The sequence below is a fragment of the Chiloscyllium plagiosum genome, chromosome 2 (genome assembly GCF_004010195.1).
Source record: "Chiloscyllium plagiosum isolate BGI_BamShark_2017 chromosome 2, ASM401019v2, whole genome shotgun sequence".
NCBI classification, from domain to species: Eukaryota; Metazoa; Chordata; class Chondrichthyes; order Orectolobiformes; family Hemiscylliidae; genus Chiloscyllium; species Chiloscyllium plagiosum.
Window position 1 is genome coordinate 45,934,696 of NC_057711.1, and position 21,984 is coordinate 45,956,679.

At 38.0% G+C, this 21,984-nt stretch overlaps 1 protein-coding gene and 1 long non-coding RNA gene across 12 annotated transcripts in view; one reads left to right on the top strand and one right to left on the bottom strand.

Moving 5' to 3' along the window:
• Positions 1-21,984, bottom strand: part of mef2cb (myocyte enhancer factor 2cb) — a 239,047-nt gene that overhangs the window by 215,564 nt on the left and 1,499 nt on the right. For 2 of the 11 annotated variants that reach the window (XM_043708960.1, XM_043708885.1), the window contains exon 2: positions 18,750-18,844. The gene's annotated coding sequence lies outside the window, so the exon portion shown is untranslated. Of the gene's footprint in view, positions 1-16,690; positions 16,715-18,749; positions 18,845-19,209; positions 19,389-19,722; positions 20,017-21,984 lie in introns of those variants that run through there. The other 9 variants (XM_043708890.1, XM_043708950.1, XM_043708931.1 and 6 more) reach the window with 9 other exon arrangements.
• Positions 17,110-21,984, top strand: part of LOC122559479 — a 33,457-nt gene continuing 28,582 nt past the window's right edge. The window contains exon 1 of the long non-coding RNA XR_006314431.1: positions 17,110-17,187. This is a non-coding gene — a long non-coding RNA (uncharacterized LOC122559479). The remainder of the gene's footprint in view (positions 17,188-21,984) is intronic.

Here is a 21,984-nt window from a genome sequence, read left to right on the forward strand (position 1 = left end):
TAGTCAGAATTTTATACATTGCAATCAGATCTCTTCTCATCATTCTAAACGCTAGTGAATGCAGTCTCAGTCATAAAATCTTATATTACAGAAGAAGCCAGTTGGCCCATCATGTTTGCACCAAAAAACTACTAAATCTACACTAGCTCCACTTTCCAGCACTAAACCCATATCCTTAACTGTTGTGAAATTTCAAGTTCTCATCCCACTTTTTAAGGGTTATGAGGTTTCCTGACCCAACTGCCCTTCAGGATGTGCATTTCAGATTCCCACCAACCTCAGGAATGAACAAGGTTTCCTCAAATCCCCTCTAAACCTTCTGCCTTTCATCTTAAAATTATACCCCCTTTTTACTAACTCTTCAATAAAGGGGAACAGCTGATTTCCATCCATCTTGTTCCTGCCCCTTTATAATCTTATGCATCTCAATCAGGTCCCCCGTTTCAGCATTCTCTGCTTTGAAGAAAATAGCCTAAGCTTATCCAGCCTCTTTTCATAGCTACAGTGTTCCATCTCAGGCAATAGTTTGGTGAATCTGTCCTCCACCACCTCTAGTGTAATCCCTTCCTATACTCAGAATGTGGTATTCCAGTTTCGAACTAAAATCATGTACAACTCCAAAATAATCTCCCTGCTCTTATAATCTGTGCTACAATTGATAAAGGAAAAAAAAAATCACCCTATTAACCTGCCCTACCATGTTAAATGGACCTTTGGGCAAGCACTTTGAAACCTGTTTTTTATCAATTTTTCAATGTATAATTTCACTTACATCACACTGTAAATTTTTGCTATAAATTCTGTGTTAGGATTGAGCCCTCCACTATCACCTGATGAAGGAGCATCGCTCCGAAAACTAGTGTGCTTCCAATTAAACCTGTTGGACTATAACCTGGTGTTGTGTGATTTTTAACTTTGTACACCCCAGTCCAACACCGGCATCTCCGAATCATGTTTTGTTTTCTGAGCTCCCTAATGTCCTGTCATTGGAAAAACAAGATGGACTAGTCAATGTGCATCATCTCAAACTTTTAAGGGTTAAACTCCAACTGCCATTGATCTGCCCAATCTGTTTATAACCTCCTGTAATGGGAGACCTTCTTCCTCACTGTTGACCACCCAGCCAATCTAGTATCATCAACAAAATTATCATCCACCAGCACATTCTCATCTATATTGTTTAATTATATATCAAAGAACCCAGCACTGATCACTGTGGTACCAGCATCCAGTAACACAAGCAACCTTCTACCATCACCCTCTTTCTCCTATCACTCAACCAATTTTAGAACCAACTTGCAAAAGTACTCTGGATGCCAGGTACTTTTACCTTGTAAGACATTATCAAAGGCTTTGCTGAAATCCATATGAATTTTATCATTTGAACTGCCCTTATCTACACATGTGGTCACATCTTTGAAAATTCCATCAAATTGATAATTTGTGATCACCCGGCACTTCCACAAGCCAAGGACTAGCATCAACATGCAGCTGTTGAGGAGCTGATCCCTGCTGTGGAGTTAGCACAGATACCTTCATCATTCAGCAAAAGTTCAGGACAGCCAGAGACACTCATTTTCCATGAATGCTGGCAGATGAGGGAGAGGCAGTAGTGCTACAGTCTGTCTAGAGATGGGAGGCCAAAAAAAGTCATGTAGTGCTGTCCAAAGTGCCTCGAAAGCAAACCTCCCTTCCAATAGGGCCAAGAAGAGGCCAAGGATCACCTACTGAGAATAGGTTTCTGTGCCAGTCCAGGCTGGGGCCTCATTGCTATACCATCCAGATAGAGGATGCCACTTGATCCACTGCTCTAAACAAATAGATAAAAATCAGAGGTTATGGAATGATAATGATAATCAGTGAGAGCTGTCACATTGTGCTGAGTAAGAAGCTGAGGATGTTCTTCAGAAGAAACAGCACTTTCACCATCCTTCAGTGCAGCGGATTCGGCCAAATGAATACAGACAGAACTTCTTTGTGCACTTTATTCATTGGAAGTGAGGTGCATGAAGTAATTTTATTTTACTGACTTCAAAAATCTTGTTGCTGCGGAGGGCAGCGTCTGCTGTATCATCTCAACTGCAACTGCAGTTAAACGAATTGATCATCCAATGTGGTCCATGCTGTTTAATGAATGAAAATTTTCACAACATTCAATGTTCCATCATTCAATTAGGATGAAGTTTCAAGCTGGTATGGGTATTATGAAAAGGATAACTAGCCTATCTACAAAAGGCAGAAGTCACATGCCACCAGGTTATGACAGGTGACTTCACTTCACCTGACAAAGGGGCTGCTCTCTGAAAGCTTGTGATTTCAAATAAACCTGTTGGACTATAACCTGGTGTCATGTGACTCCTGACTTTGTCCTCTGGTCCAACACCGGCGTCATAGCCCATCTACTTTCATTCTTGCTGTTCTAGCTAAAATGACATTTGCTCACACACAGCCGATGATTAAAAGTAAAAATATATTTACAAATATGATCATGCATTTACAATGAAGTATCACTCATTTGACCTTGTAAGGTCTTCTTTTCCCTTTACCTCCCACTATGTTAAGTGCAGTCTCATGGTCCACTGCTGGGGTGGAGGCAGCCTGCCCTATTGTGGAGTTGTTTGACCTTGGAGTTTTGGGCAGGTGACCCTGAGAGGTGACTAGAGGGCCCAGAAATGAGGAGTATGATCTTCCCAGATGCAACTTCATCCTCGTTGACTTTAATGCCCGCACAAGGCTCAGTGTGGCAGGTAGGTGAAGGTGGAAAGCCCAGCCTCCTCTAGAGTATCTGAACAGGAGACAGCTGGGTAGGGGGAGGTGCTGTATTTGATGCTTAGTTGCACCACCATGTCTCCTTGTGAAGAAGGGCCATTCGGGGGTCAGGTCAAAGTCCTCCCATTAACTCCCCCATTCACATTGCTTTGCCTTGCCTTGTATAAGTCTGTGTGCATATCCAGCAGACACCGAGCACGCTGGAACCACGCTCTTGGCATCGATTTGCTCACATGCCAGATGCAGCATAGTACAAACACCACTGTGGTATACAATTTGCATCTGTTTGCCTAGTGCCTTCAAAAAGCCAGTCAAATGCTCCCATGACTGCCAGTGCATTTGGAGGAAGTTGTTAATGGCTGACAGGATAAGGTCATCTCCCGCAGGAGGCTGAGCAGGTGGCTGGTTTATTGCAGTCTTCTGAATGCGAGTGACCTTGGACGTTAGTCCCTTGACGATGTAAGGAGATGTGGCAGTGATGTGCTCACCAGCATGTGTCCCCGACTCTAAGCTAACGAAAATACCCATCAAGGTATCAGTATCTGAGCTTGTGGCAAGTGCAATAGGCAGCCATGCTGGTGTATCCTCGGAGGGATATATGGCTCCTTCTTCAGAGATGCAGGATGAGACATCTTGCAGGGCTGTTCTCTTGAAGATAGCAACTCTGCAGGTGCCACTACTACCTGCAGGAGACAGAAGACACAGAGTTGTAAGATAGGAGTTGAAATTTGAGCATGTTAACAAGGTATTCACAGTGGAGAGAGCAAGGCAAAACTTGGAAATACTGTTCCTTGGTCCCTGGAACATGGAAGTTTCGGCATAATGAGTGGTCTCTATTTCCTCGCACCAAGGCAAGGATTCTGTCCTTGTAGGGAGTGAGGAGATGGATGTCGATCATCTCATCAACCGTCTAGGTTCCCTGCCTTAACGTTGACAAATTTTTCCATGAAATGAGGTAGAAGGAGTGATTGTGCAAGATGCAAGTGGCTGCTGCAGTTGTTGCTGTCAGTGTAAAATGGGGAAAAGTGGTGTCCTGAGTAAGTGAGTAGACAGCTTCGATGCAAGCAAGGACAGTGAGGTGAGTGAGTGACTGTGTAACGGCAGATGATGTACAGAATAGGGACTGTGGTAGAACATGAACCTTGGTGGGAAGTGGCTGCAGTAACAGAGTCACAGTGAGTGTGAAGTGGCAAAATGTAGATGGTAGCACTTACCCTCACAGAATGTAGAAGGTCATTATTATTCTTGCAACATTGTTTGGCACTTCTTCAGGTTTTGGAAACAGCACTGACACAGTTGAAAAGGCTGGCAAGACCTGATGGTGTTGTGCTCTCCTCTGGCAGTCTTGAGGAAAGAGGATGGCCCTCCTCCGCATCACCCCATCCTCCAGACCCTGTCAGCAAAGTGAGGTTGTAACCATGCAAGGGCACTCTGAACTGACAGCATTTGACCTGGTACATGACTGCATTTTAATTATGATGCTGATACCAGAAATTCCAGAAGGTCTGACTGTAGCAAATATTTCAGCTGCCGGCAAGAAGATGATGATAGCTTCAGCAGGGCACCATAAAGGCATGGTGTATAGCTAATAAGGAAAGCTAAGGCTCACAGACAGAAACCTTCCAAGAAATTCCCAGAAACTGACAACCAATTTCTGGTAAAATCTGCCCCAGAGTCACAGAGCGCCATTGCAGGCATGGTGAGCCAAATGGCCTCCTTCTACACCAAAACAACTCAGTGAACCTGTGACTCATGGATGGACTTCTTGTCCTGCTCCAAATTCAGGTGAATTGACCCAGATGCAAACAGGGAGCTACAAGACAGAAAGCAGGAAATATACATACTAGCGTATTTGCTTGCAGGGTAACTTTCAGGATGATTTCCTTTATTCAGAGGCACCGCCCTGCCAGATTGAGGAATCCAACATCAGGAAAGGCCTGAGAACTAATACCCTGCTCTTTCCTCGAACTCCCTTTCCACCTGTACATCTGTTTGAATGAATCCTTCCCACCAACACTCACTTGTGCCTGGATCCATGGCAATCCTGGACTTTAAGTGGATGTGATACTGGAACAGACATTATTTCACTGGTGGTTCCTCCAAACAATAAGCAGCTGCTAACCCTTCAACTCTCTTTCTTGAATTAGGGAAAGGCCCATCAAGACCTAGTTAATTGTCTTGCTGGCACATACTTCAGTGGGCATCCCCTGAGTGAGATGGTAGGGAACTGATATCAGCTCTCCAGCTCCCCTCTTGTGCAGCTCTCCTCTTATCTACATTAAATGCTGCCCAGTATTTCTAGAGTTCAGGTAAAAACTAACTAAAAGGAACCAAGGCACTTTCCTTCTGTCCTTATTTCACATTGAGTGTTGTATTTAAACTCATATCAATGATTTTTACTGCTTAACAAAGACAGAGTTGAAGTCTTTACCAAGAGTGCTGAAATTAATTTAAATAAACTTGTCTCATAGCCGAATGTGATTTCATGTGACTAAAAACAAGGAAGGATTTTGTCGACTGGCAGTTCAGTTTGATGTTTTATTTTAAATATATTCACAAAGAATTTATTCATACCAAGTTCTAAATAAACAAATTCACAAGTTGGAATGCCCTTCTGTTACATAACAGATGCTACAAAACATCACCATGTGGTCTTATTAAACTAGTCCCCAGATATATCTTCCACTTTTTTTGAAAAATCACTGCAAAACATATTGACAAAAATCTTAAAATCTAATATAGGTTGTTCTAGATTTAATAATCACCGTTATGGAATAACATTTTCAAAGTGCAAGAAAAATTTGACAGTTGAACCTCAATGTTTGCCACATGTTTTATTAAATCTATTCTACTCAAACTTATTTATTTAAAATATCACTTTTGTGAACATATGATCAAACAAATGATGAACTAATAACATTACAAAGAACAAAATGGTTGCTGAAGCTTCATCTCATCTGCTACACTATTCTGCTAATTGGAGATGGTACAGAGCAACTGCATTCAATTTCCCAAAAGGTTAATCTCTTGATACGCTTCCATTATTACACAGGAGTACAAATATACTCATTAGTATTGAAGTTAATCTTAATAAATGATCTTGCAGGAAGTCACAGCTTTGCAAGATCATCTAAAACATACCAGTTTTAAAGTGGAATTAAACTCAAACAATAAGAAATGCTATTATATGGATTATTATGGCATAAATAATAAGTGATGCTAAGAAACAGTTTCTGCAAGGAACTGAAAGTATCAGCATCCCAAGCACATCAGAAAAATGTGTATGCCTAGAGGACTGTTTAGAAGTCAATGTGGACTTATATTTTAATCTCTACATGAAACATGATTATGAGAATCCGTAGGTGTATCACGTATGTTCACTGCACACGCAATAACTATCACATCTGTTTGCACTGATAATTAAATATTAGAACTGGGATGGGTCAAGCTTAAATTTGAGGTTATTTTGAACTTGGTTTAATAGAGTTTGCTTCGTTCATGCTAGACTTCTTTCCTGACAAGGAAATACTAAGATTTCAATTTATCATCAAGTTGGTAGATGAAAAACAGCAGTGTTGCAGTTTGGATACAGTTCAGCTTGTGCAGAAGATCATTTGCTCACCTCTAATTGGATTGAATAAAGAAAAAATATTGACATTTTATTTGAATGAAAAGAGATTGACAGAAACTGTTCTTCTTCCCTTTATATGTTCATCAATTATTATTGTATAATAAGGAATCATAGTCAACAAAGGACTACAGACATCTTTCTTCATTATGGAAAGGTAATTGGTTACGTAAAGCTTGAGGGTAATCACTCCACAAGCGTGGGGTAAGGCAAAGAGGCAGACTTCCATGAACAACCACAACTGGTATGAGGACTGAATTAGCATTGTTGACTTTATTCTGTACATCACTCTAGTCATCTAGCCAACTAAGCTAACTGACAGCCCCCAATTTATGTATAATATTCTCAGTAAATGCAATAATTAGACAATAGGTCAAGGAACATCTGTTCACTCATTAAAAAGAAATTATATTACACAGAATCCATGATTCTTCAATACTTATTTTAAGTGATGAAATGCAAACAGAAAATGCTAAGATACTCAACAAGTCAGACAGCATCTGCTTAATGTTTCAGATTTGGATGAATTTCCAAACTAACTCATATTCCTTACCATGTAGTAGCAGATCATCCGGCTCATCAAATCCACACCAATCCTCTGAAGAGCATCCCAAACAGACCCACCCTCCCTCTGCATTTCCCATGGCTATCCACCTAGCCTACAAATCCTGAGACACTATAAGCTATTTAGCATAGCCAAACCGCCAAACATGCACATCTTTGGACTGAGGAAACCCATGCAGACCCAGGGAGAATGTGCAAACTCCACACAGACAGTCAGCAAAGGCTGGACTCTAACCTTGGTCTCCAGAACTGTAAGGGAGCAGTACTAATCACTGAGCCACCAGGTCATCTTGATGTGAAACAAGAAATCTTTCTCCAGTTCTTTCTCTCTGCAGATGGTACCTAACCTATTGAGTATTTACAACATACTTTAATTCTTGTACCAGATTTGTAAAGAAGTGTTTTAGTTCTTTATTATTTGAAATGTTATATACTAACTACCTACATTATTTGTATTATCTCATACATTTAAGTAGAAGGAGAAAGGTGAGGACTGCAGATGCTGGAGATCAGAGTTGAGAGTGTGGTGCTGGAAAAGCACAGCAGTTCAGGCAGCATTTGAGGAGCAGGAGTTCCTGCTGAAGGGCTTATGCCCGAAACATCGATTCTCTTGCTTCTTGGAGGCTGCCTAACCTGCTATGCTTTTCCAGCAGCAGACTCTGGACATCTCAGTATAACACAATCTTTTAGCCTGCAGCTCCTCATTGTTTGGTAGTTCTGAAGTAAATGTCAATAAATCAAGCTTGTTGTTACCTATGTTTTGAGTAATAAAAAGTTGAATTTGTACTATGAAACAAAATTAGCATTCAACAATTCTTCTATTCTGAACAATAAGCAAAACATTTGCTGCTGAATTATTATTACACAGAAAGCATAGATATTGCACAAGAATTTAGGTTAGTAGTTCAAGTGTCCAATTAACACAAACTAATTGATTTTGAAAACTGATTCCCTATTGCATAAAATGCATTCTTTCTAGTTGGTCATACATTATGAATATTAATAATATAATACACAAATGCAGTAATTATCCAGTTAGCACAAAAAAACAAACGATTGTTAAGTACAACAGTTTATCATACTGTTCATATAGGTCACAAATGTTCTGCGCATTTATTCGTATACAGTTTATAAACTATTTAAAAATCTCTGACAGCACCACAAGTTTTTAAAAATAGCTGAATTTGTATAGATTACAGAGAATGACAAAACATTTCATTGCACACAAATGGTTCAAATTTTAAACCACAGTTCACGCTATCATATGAAACCTCACTTATCCAAAGCATTATATAGTAACTTCATGCACATTACTTCTTAATCACAGCAGGACTTAATGGTAAGGTGCTAGGTAGTGTTGCTGAAAAAAGACACGGAGTGCCGGTTCATAGCTCCTTGAAAGTAGAGTTGCAGGTAGGTAGAATAGTGAAGAAGGTGTTTAGTATACTTTCTTTTATTGGTCAGAGCACTGAGTGTAGGAGTTGGGAGGTCATGTTGTGGCTGTACAGGATATTGGTTAGGTCACATTTGGAATATTGTATACAATTCTGGTCTCCTTCCTATCAGAAGGATGCTGTGAAACTTGAAATAGTTCAAAAAAGATTTACAACATGTTGCAGGGTTGGAGGATTTGAGCTGAATAGTCTGGAACTGTTTTCCCTAAAGTATCGGAGTCTGAGGGGTGACCTTATCAAAGTTTATAAAATCATGAGGGGCATGGATAGGATAAATAGACAAAGTCTTTTCCCTTTTTTTGGGGGGGAGGGGGTTGTCCAGAACTAGAGGGCATTGGTTTAGAGTGTGAGGGGAAAGAGATAAAAGGGACCAAAGGGAATTTTTTTCATGCAGAGGGTGGTGCATGTTTAGAATGAACTGCCAGAGAAGGTGTTGGAGGCTGGTACAATTACAGCATTTAAAAAGGCACCTGGATGGGTATATGAATAGGAAGGGTTGAGAGGGATATGGGCTAAGTGCTAGATTATGTTAGGATATCTGGTCGTCATGGACAAGTTGGACCGAAAGGTCTGTTTCCATGCTGTACATTTCTACGATTCTATTTATGTAGTGTAATTATTTGAAAAATGCACAGTGTAAGTTATTGTCAAAAGGTTGCAAAATATTATACTTTTATATTGTACTTACAACATAGCATTACATTTTTAAAATATACGGTCAGAATGTACAGGATTTGTAAAGTTGATTTTAAATGACAACAGTGTAATTGGGCACAGTATATCAAAAAAGAAAGTGCTTTTTTCCAAAAAGTCAGTGAAATTTTAGCTAGTTGTTCAAATATAATATTATAAATATTCAGTTGTATATAACAGTCTATTCAGCAGGTAGTTTATTTTTGCCTTCCCTGTATGGAATTTGTACAACATTTTATCACTAAGTTTCTAATATAACAGTTTTGGCATTCAACCACAGTATTTACTAGTTTCAGCATATTCTGATTGCCCTGACACAATGACGATGGACCTTTTGAAGTAGTATTATTTACTTACACTTCAGAATCAATCACCAGAGTCACGTGTAACTCCCAACAGGTAGGGTGCAAAATTCTCTCCTCATTAATGAATCAACAGAAATTTTACGACTAGCCATCAGCTTTCAATATTTATTTTATTTGTTCTGATGAAATATCAGATTTACTGAATTCAAATTTACACTTACCATGTGGATTTAAACTCTCAACTTTTATGTTAGCCCAGTATCATAGTCACTATGCTACTGTATCACATTGTAAATGCATACATCATTAATGGAAGGCAGCACAACAATACATCAAAATGAAGTATCAGTTTACACATGCTGAAATCTCAATCTCTCCCAGGCTGGACTTTTCACAGGTACAGAAGGAGGGATAAACAGAAAGATGATTGCACTCCATTCTCTCATACGCCTTAGCAGTCAGATAAGAGCAGAGTTGGCAGAATCAAGATTGCATGCCTCCTCTGTTGGCCATAAATAGAGAAGCCGCTTGATGAAGGAAATCAAAATGACCAAAAACAAGGGACAAGAAAACCATAAAAAGGCATTTATGTAAACTATGCCCTTGCATTCAGTAGCTGATCAATAGTGACTGTAAACTAGTCTTTTTAAACAATCAGCAGATTAGCATTTTTAATGGCAGAAAAGGAGAAGGAACATTATCCTACTGAAGTTTGCATTGTCAAAATTACTTCTATTACTTTTTATTGTTAAAAATGTTATGAAATGGATGTGGTTATGGAAACATTTTTGCCTTTAAAATATAGTAATATTACTGTTCAGTAACATCCAGAAAGAAACACCGTAAACTGTACAGTCCTATCATTTGATAAATTAGCCAGGGCCAAACTAGGATTTCATTAATCTCGGATTTGGTAGCTCTTGAAATGGTAAAATTGTCTACCATAGGAGTAAGCCAAAAACAAGCGAACAACTTAGTGTGCAATAGTTTGGCATTGACTGAAAATAGACAAATTGAATAGTAGAACTGAAGTCAGTGAGAAGTCAACATCATATTAATATATTCAGATTTGGAATGAGATTTTGAATTTTTCAACATCCATCCATTTTCAGAAGTAAAATAGGACCCCTATAGGTTTCTAACTTTTGTTACCAAAGATATGAGGTCCTACAAAGCACTTGATTGCTGTGTTATTATGCTGTTTTGGAGATCTGACATCTTATTCTCTGCTTACTATCTAGCTTTTTTAAAAATATCTGAAAAAGAGTACTTGGAAATTGTATTCCTGTACCTTTTACACAGCAAGTAGATAAAATCTGAAAAAGCACTTCCTGAGAGAATGATTCAAACTTGACTTTCAAAGGGAATTGGATAAGCACCTGAAGAAAAATGAAATTGCAGCACCACTGGTAAAGAACAGAATAATTCTACTAGCTGTGTTACTCTTACAGGGAATTGCCACCAATATAATGGACCAAATGGTATTCTATGATACCCATATAAAGCATTTCAATGACAGCATTGAAATTTATTGTATAAAAGTCAATTAGCAGAACACTCCTCAAAATCTAAATTTAAAAATCTGCTCAAGTGATGAGATTAGTGATTAGGTTACGAGACAGGAATGTTGTACACTTTGAATTTGGAATTTCTGCAAATGCTGTGCAAATAATTTACTTATTATTCATAAATATTATTATTCATATGAACAATGCAGTTTGTGCCTTATAATTGCAAATTATTATTGAAAAATTAGAGCATGGTCTATACCTTTATGTGTTCTTAACCTTATAATGAGCCTATAGTATTTCAGCAAGATAAAAGTTAGCACATAAATCTGCAAATATTAAGAATCATACAAAAACAACACTTAAGCATTTTTGTTAGACTGACTGGGACTGGATTTCATTTGAATACGAGCAAACAGGAGTAGATAGAGCCAATAGAATTTGTAATATCAGGCAGTTGACGGCAATGATGAGTTGGCACGAAAGAGAAATTGAGGCTTGGTATAGATCACCTGGATCTTATTGAATAGCAGAGTGAGCTTGAACAGCTGGATAGTCTATTCCTCTTTCTATTTCTTATGTTTTAATGTTCTTATGTTCATTGTCCAAAGTGTTGATTTTAAACTTAAGTAATCATCAATGATGCCATTTTTCCCTTGGTATATGAACAGTGATAGAGAGATAAAGGCTTCTGATCCAAAAGCCTCCTTCTTCTTTAAGTGGTATAATAATTGTAACCCTTAATGGCTTAGCCAGTTTCTATGGAAAGTTGCTAAACATTACAGATGAAAGTCCCAGAATTGACCTGGAGATCTGATGAAGGGCTTTTGCCAAAACGTCAAATTTCCTGCTTCTTGGATGCTGCCTGACATGCTGTGCTTTTCCAGCACCACAGTCTTGACTGTAGTCCATACAGATTTGACTGAAATTTGGAGCAGTATTAGGGGCACTAAGATTGGTCTTGCTGCCAGATTAAGAAAAACAAAGTCAGCTTCTGTTTCTGTGCTTGTTAGTAGCATTGTCAGATATGTGTATGGATAGCTATTGAACAAAAAGACATATACATTGTGACCTCCTTAAAATAGAGGAGGGGAACGAATGGGCAACCGCACAGCAATCAGGAGTGTGTCACACAGAAATGTTCCTTTAAGGTGCACGCATGTGCCAATCTTAAAGGTAGCACACAATGCAACAAGCTGGTCACAAGTAGCAAAGTTAGAAGGAACGAGAAGGATCAGTCAATGTGCTGATCAACACAAAGATCATAGTATATCATGCATACAATGCAACAACGTTTCAAATATTTAGTTTGCTTCTGGAGCACTTTCTAACAATGACTTTAGATAATACTACAAAGCTGTGCATAATTTGAGTACATTAATCCTTCATTTTATTGCATGCAACTAGTCCCAAAATATTAAAATAAAAACTAAAAATTTACAAAACCAGCTATTCTATTTTTCCTTGTAATTCCTGTGCTCAAACTGACTAAGAAAAGAAAGAGCCAATACAGAGCCCAGCTAACACAGAACCAGAACACTTTACATTGCAACTTAGTTGGTAGCACACTTGCCTCTAAATCATAAGGTTCCAGGTTTAAGTTCAGTTCTAAGGACTGAACACAAAAATACAGGCTGACTTTCTAGTGCAGTACTGATGGAGTGCTGCATTGCAGGAGATGCTGTCTCTTAAATGCGGTATTAATCTGAGGATTTCTCTCTCTGCTCAGGTGGATGTGAAAGATCTCAAAGCACTATCTTAAAGAGAAGAGTGGTTATCTGCAGCAATGAACTTTGCGATGTTAAAAATCGGAAGAAACATTTCAGCCTTTCTTTCTTTAAAGTATACTTTAGTATTTTAAAACTAATGAATCATGCCAATAAAGATAAATTTTTCATGTCATTCATTTTACTAGATTGAATTTTCAGTAATATATGGTCTCTTTTTTGCAAATGGTTCCTAGGCTGATGGACCTTGGGTGATGAATTCCAATTAATATCATTCAACTACGGCATAAATAACTCAAGGAGGCCTATATGGAGGGAGAAGAAAACATCACAAAACTTACAAAGGTAAACAACAGTAATTCACCTCAAAGTAAGCTGTCTGTTCAGTTGAAAAGACACAGAATTTTCTGGCCCTTGACACAAATGGTATTTATTCTCCCTTGGAAAATAATTTTTAAAATACTTGTATCCGAATTGTCGCGGTGAAGTTTGTAAGCTCTGTTAGAGAATTGAAATGCATTGTATAAAAATGATTTTGGCTTGTCAATCAATAGAAAGACCATATTAACAACAGATATTCTGGTATTGACTATTACAATGAATAACAATGAGAGTCAAATGGGATTTTAAATAATATGTTTCATCTCAAGTTTTTATTCTACAGATCACATGAATAATAAAACTAATCACAGACAAGACAGCAAATTATTAGTAAAATCAGTTTGATTAGTTACAACTTTGCAATGAAGTTCTATATATCCGCATTAATACTGATGAAAAACATGTATGAAATGTTAATGATTTTATGTATCCCACACCAACAAACAACCCATTGAAAATGTCAAGTTTCAATTTAAACTGCCAAACTTAGATAACTGCGTAAGTACAAAGGCCACATCATAATATAAATGAAAAAAAAATTGTAATAATCAGAGAAAGCTTTACATATTGTACCATTATAAGAAAGCGTGATTGTTAGAATAAATATGCAAAAAGTAAAATATCTTTGAAAATGTTAAAAATAACATGAAGCTTCAAAAAATGTATTGCACCAACTGTTTTTCTATGCTGTACAGTACAAATCACAACTTACATGTACATTAACTCTCTGAATGATTCTGCTAAATCTTGAGTTTGTTCAGTGTTTCCTGAGATCCTACATATAATTTCTATTTTAAGCATTAAAATAATGATTTGGATTCTACTGACCATGCAAAGAGCAGTTTTGAGTTTATGTCTATGCATGCAAAATGATTTGTTTATGCTGAAGTCAAAATGAAATAGTAAATAATTCTGCTTTCCAACATAATATATATGGATTGCGTCTGTCCAACATAATGTACAAATGTATCTGCCATAAGTCTGTAATGGAATAATGCTAGCAATCACATGAGCATTCTTCTTCACACACAGATAACTATTTCAAATAAAATAAAGCAATTAATTTTAATTGTACTTAAAACATATTGCAAAATAGCTTAAAATTCAAATATTTAAATATGCATTGCAATTGTCTATTTTGGACTATGTGTTTCAAAAATTTTTAATATATCAGTTTTCGTCACAGAACAATTTAGAATAATATGACACGAGAAAATTTTGTATCCATTAGCTTGATACTTAAGCATCAAATTCAGAAAAATAGTTGGAGCAAACTGAAGAAGGTACAGCATAGATTTGATTTTAGCAGTTTTAGATTACAAACTATGTAGGCCAACCAGCAGGGATACTATCTCCTCACATGATAATCAATTGAAACTGGAGTGTGTCTTGCCATACCCCAACAATTGGTTCTGGTCTCTGGCCAATCAGGATGACACGTGAACTGCCTAATCCTTTCTTTGTACGATACACAAGACTCTGTTGTCACTGCTGGTTTTTCATGAATTGCCTGTGAAAGCCTGCCTGATTTCTTGAAGATGACAGCCACACTGAATGTTTGCTGTCCATTGTGCAAATGCCTGTGTGACTACAAGATTAAAGTACTAATGAATAGATCTCTAATCACATGTCCACATTATAAATTTGCCTTAGGCCATAGCAGATTAGGATTTAATCCTACAGAAGCAATAAGCAATTATTAAAATTAATATATCCTACCTGATCCAATAAAAAAGTCTAGATATAACTGCTGCAACATAAAACCAAATAGTTCATGCTCAGTGCAGCTGAGATTATGCTGCACACTAGCATTTTATTTTAATTTGCCCATAGTGAACAGTTAAATCAAAATTTGATTGTCAGGAAGTATTGTCAGATTCATAAAATAATTTCTCAATGTTGAGATTTTATTTGATAAATGTTGAAGCTCTTGAACTACATAACAAATATCTAAATAATAAGTATATGTCAACTTTGAAATACCACCTTATGAACATTGATACCAAATTGCACTGTATCAAACAAACAATCAGCAGCATCTTGTTTATCTAGTCATGCTTTTTGGTTACCCACTGACTTATTTTGTACTGACAAAACATAAATTGTAATCAAGGATGCTACCATCATTCAACATTGCTATATTTTTAAAAAATGCATGAAAATATATTTTGTTCTAATTTTATTTTAGATTTTGATCAAAATATTTACCACTATAAGAATTAAAATAATCTTCCACCGCACTGTTCCAATAGAAGAAAACATCACTGCATACAATATTCATGTTCATATAACTATCTGATGCTAATATCAAAAAGGTCACATACATATGCATGTTTGTTCTATATGGTTTAGTGAATTCCTTTCTTGATTAACCCTAAACAGCATTTGTCTGCTGGGTACGTGTTTACTGTTTTTTTTTGTTGGCCTTAAATGAAACAAAGGATTTTTTTATGAGTTAATCAGACGAGAAGTTGTTTGATCCCTTTTTTTAGTGCAAACTCCACTGTATTGTCAATCCAGAAATGTCTTCAATGTACAGACACAGGTAGAAAATGGGGAGACTGGGTGGTGGGAGGAGGGAAATCAAATTAAAAATTATTTGGTGCAAACTAAAATAGTAAAGAAAGGAAACATTATGAAAATTAATGTGTGAAAGTTGTTTTTAAGTAAGTATCTGAAAGTAAATAGCAAAATATGACAACACAAACCAAGAACTATCAAAATATTGTTTTAAAAAGTTAATTTGCATGAATATATGTGCAGATAAGCTTGAAGATGCTCCACTGAACAAACAGAAAGTGCATTTCCTCTCCACATGAATATCTTTCTTTTGCAACGTTCCTCTATCCAACAAATGCTGCCAGCAAAAACAAACTGTAGTAGTCATTTCCCAGGCTGGCATGCCAGGGCTTCTGCTCACCTATGTACTCAGGGACACCAGGAAATAGAAGTAACCTCAAAACCAAAATCAACGCCAAGGAATAATTCTTCAAGTTTGTCATGACAAAATGCTCACTCCACCTAGTCAAATTATACGCAGACCCAAATATTGGCTTTTAGCCAATACTCCGACCTCTGACGAGTCATAGTATGTGTGTATTTCGATTTTGGTCACTGAATGTAAAAAAGATATTTCTGATATGGTGTGTTTTATTCAAATATTGGAGTGATTTGTAGTGGGCGTTTCTAAACTAGTTGGGAGCACGCGCGTATTACACGGTCAATTCTCTTCCTGACAAAAAGAAGGTTTTGAAAAAAAGCAGGTCATGAAAGTAGATGTCAATCTTTCGGAAGAAGAAATACCAAGTACAAAGGGCCAATATCTTGTTCATTTATGTTAACGTCAAATAGAGAACACGGAGCACACACTACAAGGTCAAAACATTTCGGATGTAATGAACAACACCACATATCAGACATCACAAAGTAACAGGTTTCATCTTACAAACAACGCGACCTCAACAACGCCTAAACACACACAAAAAAACTTAATATTGACAACTGGTCGCAACAGTTTACAATGCCTATGTCAAGACCGTGGAGCGAAGTAAAGTTTACAACTAGCTTGCAAGTGACAATCATGAAGAATTGGAGAAAATCAAACCAACGTTAAATATCTGGACACAAAATGTAAGTTAATTGCTGACGAAGTTTCACTCACTTTACAATCTCCCGTGGTTAAAAACTTCTCCAAACAGAAGGTGTGCACGCGATTGAACCTTGGCTGCTAAATTACCATCTCACTGCTCTGGACCTGATTAACGTGCTGCGCTCGGATTCCAACTTACTTGATCGACCACTCTCGGTGCATTCCGCTGGTAAAAATCTGAACTCTGGAAAATTTGCTACTGATTTAAAACAAAATCACTACATATTACTTTAGACCACTCAGCGCAGGGAAGAACAGGTTAAAGGGCCATTATTCTCCCACAATCCTAAACCAGTTTTATCTATTATCAGTTTCATTCTTGAACAAAGGGGCGGGATCAAATCTTCATTTTCCTAAAACAAATACCGTGCCACCAGACAAGACAGAAAACATATTTACTCCTTTATAACACATGACTAACCACGACTGATTCTCATCATGGGATAAACAAGCTGACTGCACTCCTTTTCACCTTGATACAACACACTTTCATTTACTCTGCATAATAGGTATGTATCGCCTCCATGTCTATATTGTGAGAGATTTGTCATATTTTGTTTTGATAATGTAATATTGAGCATGACCTTGTCTGACAGCACGTTGGCACTATTTCTGTAACTTGGCGTACAATGTAATGTATTACAGCCATTAGTATGATACATTAAAAATCTACAGGGACGGAAGACAGAAAATAACTGCCCCCTCCTTCAGTAGAATACCCATAGCCTCGTTAAGCTTATAAAAATGCCTTTTCTCAGGAAACTAGGAAAATAATACCAAGCACACTACAATCTCGAGTGTTATACCGGTAAAACTATTGTTCTAGTGTTGTCACGAATCCAGAACCAAGCCACTGTTCTTCAGTCTGAATTAGATCAACACAAAATGCCCCGACACCTTTACAATCAACTGCCTGAAATTTTGCAAGCACTTCGCACTACAGGGAAAGACTAGAAAATAAAGAGGGTGTGGGGTGATCGGGTGTCTATTTAAAAAAAACTTAAAGAAAACATCGATGAACCAAATGAATGGGAGTGTATCAAAATCTAAAAAAAAGCTTCGATGGGGAAGAAACTTGAAAAGAAGGAATAACTGTGGGGATGAGATAGGAAGAAGAATATCCGTGACTTGCAGAAGGAGTTACGGAATAAAGGTAGGGTTGTCTCTGACGATCAGTTGGGATGTAGATGCACGAAGAGACATTGAGACTTCACATGGTTCAGTATAGTGCGCAGCAGTCTAACTTGGAAAGCAGTTCTACACATTCCACCGTCTGAATGTTTCCGACTGCGCCAAGACTCCGGCCCATATTAAAACAATCCTGTTAGACCGAACAGCTATTTGGAAATTAAAACAAGCAGCTTCTCCCAGGCAGGATAGACTTCAAATTCTCCGGATAGCATCAACACAGGAAGTGTAAATCACTACAGATAAAGATTGTTTATTTCCTCAACTTTACCATTACGACTAATCTCAGCCACAGTTCCAACATAATTCAAGTAACATGACTCTCACATAAGATGAAATGCAGAATGAAAGTCACTCATTAAGTGCGCGGAAAGTATGCACAGCATCGTGTCCACTTTCAGAGTGAACTGTCACGGACACATCACTACAAACTATCAAATATGAAACTATAACATACGAAAAGTCAGATTTGTATGTACAGTATTATTGCTATTACAGTACTCAGTAAAATGAGAGCAAGACTCAGCACTTGAAGTATTCATTGATCAAATTAGTGTATTAGTGCTGTCTACAATACAATTTCAAAATTGAACCAACTCTAATAAATATTTACTGCCACTTTCATCACGATGGAAGGGAACCCACCCAAAACATGAACTGCATCGTGTAACAATATTAGTGAAAGCACCAAGTATAAAAACGGTTAATTAAAAGTGAAAAAGAGCTACTGTCCATTGTCGCCTTGGCATCACTAGGTACATTGCATACTAACTCCATTTTAGTCACTGTATGATTTCTGTACTTTCGCACGAACCGCACATGTCAAAACAGAACACAGAACAGGAGAAAAGTATACGCACAGTAGGATTGAAAAATCACTTACCGCAAAAACCTCGACGATGCTGTGTTCTCGACTTAATTTTTTCCCCTCTTGAAGACGAATTAAAGTTACTTTAAAAGCCCCAACTTCTTTGACACCTTGGATTAAAAGCAGAACAGAGAATCGACCATGTTACAAACAAATCAGCCGGCGCAAAGCTCGTCATCATTCACCACCACAACAACACGTTTACGAGCCATGTGAACATTAAAGATTAAACAAAACCACGGCTGAAACAATGACAGAGAGTATTAACATTTAATTCCCTCCTCGGATTTGTATAGCGTAAGTTTTAAGGAGGAGGGGAGGGGGAGCCAGCCAATTTAAAGCAGAGCAACATGCGCAGGCCGTAATTTGCTTGCCATATAGCTTGAAGCATTAAACAATTACTGATATAGTCTAGTCATTAAAATTGCGCTGCTGTGTTTTTTTTTGGAGAAAATAAGTTTCTATTTTTACTGACCAGTGAGATGAAGGCAAATCTACTGTGAGGACTGAGATTTGTATATATTAATTTTAAAAAAACAATACTTTAAAAAACTGACATATACAGAACTGTAGATAGAGCCATTTCGCCGTGAGAGAGAGAGAGAGAAAACCCAGCTCGGTTTAGTCAGTCTCCCTGTCTGTGTGTATCTGCTTCTATATTTAGCGGAGGAGCAGCTCCAGCGAGAGGAGGCGGGGCCGGCGTTGAGCTCGCTCGCGTCGGAAAACGAACGTCACAAACACGCGCGCGCTCGCGCGAACGAGCGTGTGGGAGGGCGGGCGGGCGCGCGCCGGCGCAAGGATTCACCCGGCCACGGCACCACGCTCCGCGACGTTTCCGCCTCACAACACCCAGGAGAGGCCGCGTAACCATCCGCCGCCCAACTCGCAAAGAGTCCCGCGCTGTCCTTTTTTTCTCGGCAGGGGGCTGGTCAGGTACAGTCGTGTCCCCCTTGGCGCCATTTATGGAATTGCTTCTATTACTAATTACCTATTTGCGTGTTTCTGTATGTTTCTTTTTAAAAAAATAGACCGGCTTCGGTTGTCAATGGCGAAGCGTTTTGAATATAAACTGACGCGGCTTTGAGCAGGGTGTTTGTCGAGGATGGGAATTAACTGTTAAAATGTTGGAATGTTATATATTGGGATCTGTGTATGTAAAATAAATATGCCAATGCACCCCCGGATGCAGTTAAGTTTGAAGCGGCGCACTAAATGCGTGGTTTCATCTTCATGATGGTGCGAACAATATTGGGGCCTCCTGCCTGTCCAAGTGGCCTCCCTGCTGCCGGTGCCCGGATTCACCTCGCCCGCCACCCCTCCCCATTGACGTCAGTGCCCGGGCGGGCTGTCAGCGCGTGGAGGGAGGGAGCGAGCTGCCAATCAAAGACAAGTTGTACAGAAAGTGGAAGCTGGAGCTGCACCTTGGTTGCTGTTGCTACTGCCATTCCTCCCATCGCCGCCACCACCACCGCAGCAGCAGCAAAGATTTCACAGCCGATCAATCACAACAAAACTGTTACTTTTAATATCTGTGCAGGACAGATTTAACTTGAGTGTATTAAGCTCTTCTCTTTGTTTCTCTCCCCCCTAATGAGTGTGGCGAGGTGACGTACGGGGAAGGGAGGCGTAGAAGTCGTTGACTCAAAAAATCCTCATTTTCATCTATTTTAATCTTACACAGTTATATGAATCAAGCAAAAAAAAAACGCGCAAGTTTTGACTCAATCTCATCAATATGATCCTGGAAATCTTAGGAGCAAGGCAACAGCTCCCCACACACACCAATCACATTATTTGCGAATCCATGTTAAATACAAAACATGTCGCTGCTTTTTTAAAGCCTCTTCAACTCGACTTGATTTACTCGTTTGCTCTTTGTGAAATACATTCCCACAATGCGCAAGATACAGTGGTCGCCCACATGCTTGTATATGGTATGAGCACGTCAGCTTTATAAATAGGGGTAAACAGAATAGTACGATATATGGCAAGAGTTTATTTCTTTTTAGAGCTCGACAAATTCAATTTAAAACAATAACGGTCGTAACCAGATAACTAGAACTTCTCAAAATGTTAAGCGGTATTTAATTACATGTATATGGAAGAGTTATTGGGAGATACTAAATATTACTTGTCACTTTTGGGGCTTAATGTAACTTTGATGGGTAAATCAGAGATACGTTTTAATTTTAGCGTCTAAGCAAGAAATTAATTTGCGAAACTATTAACGGGGCTATAACATTAACATGTCTAAAGAAGTGAAAAATATTTTCGAAATCCCTATCCTGGTATAAAGGGTTATCAGTTATTCGTTATATAACCTTTTGAAAAAAAGTCTACCATACATCCTGACACAGGATCCCTGCCTCTTTAGTTCTTTGCATATCAAATAGCTAAACTAGGGGAGCTGGAAACATGTAAGAAGGGCAGATGACATATACATTTGACACTGGCTGCTGTGAACATTAAAAGACATCGAGAAAAAGAAAAATCAAGTACATGACAGAATGTATCACGAGGCAACAGCCAAATTACGGGGAACAGTTAACACTTAGGGGAAAAAAATCCACAGATAAGTTATTCTCCAATTTTTATAATGGTTTTGAAAATATTTCACCCTACCAAACACCAATGCTGTGTAGTGGCTAACTTCATCAAATTTAGATATATTGCACAATAACAAGGGACTTTTCCAGAGTTTCTGGTAATGTACACGACTAGTCTATCCTTTCCCATTAATAGTGAACGCAGTACTTCTACCCAGAGGGAATACCGTTTTTTATAATTTAACCATTTCTATAACAAAACCAAAACAAATAGACTCTCTGGAACACTTGTATTATGTTTTCTGTTTCTCATGTGGAAACGCACTCGTAAAAAAGCCCCACATTTATAATGGAATTGTATAACACTGTAATTAAGTGCGTGTGTGGGAGATCAAATATGTTTGCAAACCTGCCTTTGATATTGCTTATTGCTATTATATATGTTATTAATCATGAAGTTATATAATAATTTGGCTACTTTGTAACCAAACTCAAAATCACATGGTAAAATCATAGAAAAGCAAAATAAATATCTGCGAAAATAATCATATGCCTAATCAAATAGTAAAACCCATTACATTTATTTTTGTGAAAGATTGATTTCTGATTTCATATATAATATTTAGAGTTGCAACATCAGTTTCTGATGTGAAGCCTTAGATTCAGACTCAGCCTATAGAGATCAATAAGGTGGTTGAAATATG